Raw genomic sequence first — 6,610 nt, 5'->3', positions numbered from 1 at the left:
TTCTCTATCGCACCCCCACCACCCCCTTAGGTACCAGCGCCCACCTGGACCGTCTCAACGCCCACTGGAAGGCGGTAGCGCCCACTTTGAGAACCTATGCTCTACATTAAAAGTCAACTAATAACGTCTTATAGCGTTCAAACCCTTCAAGGAGTCGGTGATAACTTATCGACCCCATCATGTAAATTTTTAAAATCAAAAAGTATTCACTAATAAAAAAAAAATTCTTGATTTAAAAATAATAATTGCTTCGTTTCATTGACTTCTTTTTTTCTTTTTTGTTTTGTCTGTCATTAAAGGATTTAATAAAAATTCTTAAAACTGATAAAGAATAATAAAAATTCGGTTATATTATATTGATATAATCGAGATTGGGACCCCTTTGATAAGCTCCTACCCCGGGAGGGGGGGAGGTTAACAGTAACCATTTTACCGACCCCTGATCTACACAGAAAGGTGATACCGAATATGTTATCATTTACATAGAACTAACATTAAAACTTGTATCATCTACATTAAGAGGTGACGCCATTCATTAATGTACTGGGCAAAGAGTAGAGGTGACATAACCGAGCTTTCATCACCCCCAAGATTAATTGAGTGTGAGGCTTAGAGAGAGCCCCAGTAACGTACCCTGACCGAATAGATTTCATCAGCAGACGACAGTTTCGTCAAGAGATTTTCTGGTTACTTAACCTTGAATTATTAGAAACCTTTTCATGTAATGAATAAATTAATCTAAATATATTCTTAATATAATGTATTTATAATATAGAATATAGTAAGAGAGGGATAAAATAACACATCAGATTAACGATTACAGATAAAATAGCCTTCGTCATTGAACTGACAGAATGATGCTTGCTTTAACAAGAAGTAAAATACAGCCAACGTCGTCGGTGAAAGAATATCGATCTGGATTATAAATATGAATAAAACTCATAAAAATATTAGTTTTCCCTCCGTACAATCTCATCCATTATCATATTTGTAGAACGTTGCTCCTTACCACATCAATAAGACAAAGGTGAATGGAAAAATTTTTTAAGTATGACTGCCGTTGTTGCTGTTATCGTTGTCGATATTATTTTTACTTTAACAGCAAATCAGTTTCTGTTTTTCCTTCTAATACACACAAAACACATATATAATACACAAGTGTGTCTGTGTGTATATATGTTCGATTTTTACATTTAACATTTCAAAAACGAACATGAAAGAGATTTTTTTTACACATGGATCCGCTCAACTGATCACACAAGACACACATGAATTTCAGATATCCAAATTATATTACTTCAACAACTTCAATGTCCATTTGTATATTAAAGTTGAGTGTGTAGAGTTGCTTTCAGATTTTGTTTGAGCAGCGACCATACACAAGCATAGCTAAGCACTAAAAAAACAATTTCCACTGTTGTATAAATAAAGTAAAAGTAAAATAATAGAAGCTCCGACAGAGAGTTTACTTTAGTATATCAATCGTTAATTTTCAACGAGACATTTTCACGTGGTTAATGATTTGTTTATATATACCCAGTAACTATATAACGACATCATGTCGGGTGTTTGTGTTGGTCCATCTCTGAATGAACATTTTTACCGCAATATTTTGCTTGCAAAGCAGGTAAAACAATAAAATTGGATGCAATATATTTGATTATACTCGATGTAACTAGTCGACTGCAATTTCAAACTGGTCGGCTGCCGATCGTTAAACAGCAGATGATGTGGCGGTTTGTTGACTTTGCAATCAGTTATATCACGTGAGAACAGTTATTTCTCAAGTCATTTTATTCGTCTCTGACTTACCGTTTCGATTTATGGCAAACAGCAGACTAAAAAAAAAAAATCGACCAGAATTCATTATAAACGACTTCTAGAAGCAAACGAAATCAGTTTTCTTAGAAGTAGGATAAGAAACGAGTAGTAAACCAGCTGCTAGCAATCAAGTAATTAACTGTGGATAATGCTGTAAGCCATATAAGCGGAGCTGACAAATGATGACAGAATGAGCACTAAAGATGGAGACATCATCTTAAAATGAAACTGTTTGATTAACGGAGGATGCCATTAGCTTCCGTTTCAACCTGAGTAAGCTTTATAAGATCTAACCGTTCAACACTAAATCATAAAATGTATTTTGATTCGAACGCTGTTAAAAATACCGTGGAAATTGTAACCAACATTTGCACTTCTTTAAAATATGACTTCTATCTTTTATTTGCTTCAGTCATTGGACTACGACCATGCTGGAGCAACGCCTTCAAGGACTTTTTTCGAACTTTAGCCCAACAAATCGATTCCAATACTTATTTTTTAAAAATCTGCTACTTGCTTATGCTGTTTATCTCTTTTAACGAACTACTAAGTCTCGGGTACATGAACAAACGAACACCGGTTATCAAGTTGTGGACAAACACTGACACAAAAGCACACGCACTTGAATGTGTGTGTGTGTAATTGATTTAGGAAATAGAAGTTGGATTTGATATGGGTCTTTATTTTGTACGACGATCGATCCACCCTGCTAGTATCTTTTATGAGTGGGATTCTATGCATCATTTTGTGTTGCATCCATTTTGTAGTCTGGGTCACATCAGGTACATTCGTACATAAGGTGGTGTCTAAATATCTTGGGTTTGGGCGGTCACGTTATTACTTGCCCGCTTTCAGTTAGAGCAAATAACAACATAACTGTCTATCTTCTGTTTACTGAATCGATTATTATCTCAACTAACGTTGCCGAATTCCTGAAGTAGAGATCCAAAGGAAATATACCCCAACTGCGGATGGCACCAGGTAGCCCAAACTGTGCCAGGGCTTTACTCAACACATCAGCGCACTAACTGACATATACCCATTAGTCCAAAATATTACACACACACATATTGGTATATATCAAAACGAAGTTGGAAAAAATTTGGTGTTATCTATTCACCATTACACGTGTTTCGTTTGCTAATAGTAGGTACAAAATTGTAATTGCAGGAGAAACATGTAAAATATCCCTTATCAGAAATTCTTCAGAGAGAGGATTAAATGAATGATAGATAGAGAGATAGATAGATAGATAAACATTTTCCGCCTACCAAATTCACTCACAAGGCTTTGGTCCACCCGGGGCTATAGCAGAAAACCCTTTTCTTAGGTGCTGCGCAGTGGAACTGAACCAGAAGCCATTTGGTTGCAAAGCGAACTTCTTAATCACACAACCAGGCCTGACATTTTCCCAATATTTCAGAACACCACAGATCGCCATAATTTAATCGTTTGTTACAACTTCTTCTTCTTCTTCTTCTCTTTCTTCTTCTTCTTCTTCTTCTTCTTCTTCTTCTTCTTCTTCTTCTTCTTCTTCTCTCTCTCTCTCTCTCTCTCTCTCTCTCTCTCTCTCTCTTGTATTACTATCATCGCTGTACATCTGAGTTCATTTTTTTTTCCCAGAAATAAATTAATATGGTGTGATTCGAAGCCGACCACTGACCACTGACCGTTGTATCTCCTCTATACAATTCCATCATACAGCCTAACGTTATCATCCTTTACTGGTTAGTGTCCAGTGATTCTCAACCATTTTTTAAAAGATATGAACCCCCTTTTGACTCGTATTTTACTTGGATGGACCCTCACAGCCATTCGATGTCTTAAAAGAATCCTATTTGATAATTAGATGTTATTTGGAATTGTATAAAGGATAATTGTTAAAATATTTTGTGTATTGTAGAAGTATGACCAGTTTATTATTTTCTACTCTAGACACAAGGCCCGAAATTTTGAGAGAGTGGTCTACTCGATTAGATCGACCCCCGTACGTAACTAGTACTTAATTTATCCACCCCGAAAGGATGAAAGACAAAGTCGACCTCGGCAGAATTTGAACTCAGAGCGTAAAGACAGAGAAAATACCGCTAAGCATTTCGCCCGGCGTACTAACGTCTCTGCCAGCCTCGCTACACTGGCAATATAAATATTCTTTTCTACTCTTGGCACAAGGCCCGAAATTTTGTGGGGAGGAGGCCAGTCGATTAGATCGATTCCAGTACGCAACTGTTACTTAATTTGTCGACCCCGAAAGGATGAAAGGCCAGGTCGACCTCGGCGGAATGTGAACTCAGAACGTAAAGACAAACGAAATACCGCAAAGCATTTCGCCCGACGGGCTAACAATCCTGCCAGCTCGCCGCCTTAGTATGGCCAATTTATGAACAGCAAAGTCTTATATGGACCCCCAAGAGTCGTATGGTTCCTGTCTGCGAACTGCTGGTTTAAACTGAAGAGAATTGTTTATTTGCCTCTCTTCTTTCATTGAGACAAACAGATAGATAGATAGATAGATAGATAGATAGATAGATAGATAGATAGATAGATAGATAGATAGATAGATAGATAGAGAGACAGACAGACAGACAGACAGATAGATAGATAGATAGATAGATAGATAGATAGATAGATAGATAGATAGATAGATAGATAACTTAAAAAATTAACCAATTAACTAATCTATTTCTCGACCAATCGTTTGATTAATCCATCAATTAGTTTGACAGAGTCCTTTGGTCGCCTTCTGTGACATTATCTATGACGCATCCTCCTCGTCCATTTCAGGTACACCGTCTGTTTCAATACACGATTTCACACAGCGAGGCTTTTGCGCCGCCATTGCTGTCGATAAATGAGTCACTGTTGATTTTATTCATCTCAGCTCCTTACAAATCGGAATTATAGTTTATTGTGAAACATTTCCACTGAATGTAACTTCCGTTGTTTAACGTACTTAATGCCACAAAAGATGCACCAGAATTTCAGCAGCGAATATTCAGGTAAAGAGAGAAAGAAAGAAAGAAAGAAAGAAAGAAAGAAAGAGAGAAAGGGGCATTAAAATTTTGGACTTGTGATTTTTTTTAGACATTTATTTTATGGTGGTGGTGGTGGTGGTGGTGGTGGTGGTGGTGGTGGTGGTGGTGGTGATGATGGTGATGCTGATGATGATGATGATGACGACGACGACGACGACGACGATGCTGCTGCTGCTGCTGCTGCTGCTGCTGCTGATGATGATGATGTAAGGTGTGGTTCGAGGGAGATTTCGTTGCTTTTTTCCTTTACAGGTGAGGCGATCGTGTATGCTGGTTTGGTTTGCAGCTTTCCCGGGTTTTTTTTAATCGAATTGGATTCACGTCTCGCAATCCTGTTCGCGTCTTGTCATGCATTGATAGTCTTCTATTGATCGTGTTCTATGAATGTCCATTAACCCATCTTATGTAGAACATACTATCGATCATTACAATGACCATCCTAGAGAAATTAGTTACAATCACGCCACGGGGTTGTTAGATCAAGTTTCAGGGTTGTTTGACCACTTCTGAGATATGTAGCTTCGTGATACACTCTTCCTTCTTGTCTTGTTTTGTTCTCAATATTCAATATGTCAAAGGTCACTTCCTGATACCGACCTTCCTCTCTTGAATAATTCCATTAATAGCCTTAACAAACAAAAAAGTGTTACAAGTTCTGGATATATGGGTGCAGGCGTGGCTGTTGGGTAAGCAGTTGTTTCTCAACCATATGGTTCCGGGTTCAATACCATTGCCTGGCACTTTTCACAAGTGTCTTCTACTATAGCTCCGGGCCTTGTGAGTGGATTTGGTAGACGGAAACTGAAGAGAAGCCTAGTCTTACCCTCAGAGATGGGATGACAGTCCACCGCCAACAATTAAGAGATCCCACCACAAGACAGATGCCACTCAGATCTCTGTGCACAAAATAAGTCCCCCAAATTCCTGTCCAAACCCGGATAAATAAGGAAAACATCCTTGTTCAAAAATACAGACCACAACTCAACATACACTAACATCTCAAAAAAATATACTTGATCTGCCGACACATAAACACCTTACCCCTACCGCTACCCTTCAGGTACACATCCACAACAAACGCACAGATGTACAAACGCACACACACAAATACAATGCAACCCCACACACACGCGCACAAACACAATATCACTACTTTCGAGCACAAACACACACATTCCTGGAAAAACACACACATATACACATGCAATACGATTCTAGCAATTACAGCAAACACCCACAGACACACACACATATACACACACACATATACACACGTACATGCACACGCTTACACACACCGCCCTAACAATTACAAGATACACTCACACAAACACACCCACATATACACAGATATACACACAAATATAACACCCCCCAGCACCCCACACACACACGCATATATACACACATACGTACACACGCACAAACGCAATATGTCCATTCCCAGGAAAACACACACACACACACTCAAAGAAAAAACACAAACATATACACACACAATACAATTTCAACAATCACAATAAAGACTCACAGACACACACACGTGCACACATACACAAACACGTACACGCACACAATAACACACACCACCCTGATAAATACAAGACACACTCACACAAACACACACACACACGCAAACACATACACACCACTCAGATAAACGTGACACACACGGACACACACAGAGCCCCTGATAAATACAACACACTCACACACATACATACATATGCACCCCAACGCACACATAGGTATGC

This window comes from Octopus bimaculoides, chromosome 2 (assembly GCF_001194135.2).
Source record: "Octopus bimaculoides isolate UCB-OBI-ISO-001 chromosome 2, ASM119413v2, whole genome shotgun sequence".
In the NCBI taxonomy this organism is placed as follows: Eukaryota; Metazoa; Mollusca; class Cephalopoda; order Octopoda; family Octopodidae; genus Octopus; species Octopus bimaculoides.
Note: the sequence above shows the minus strand (reverse complement) of the source record.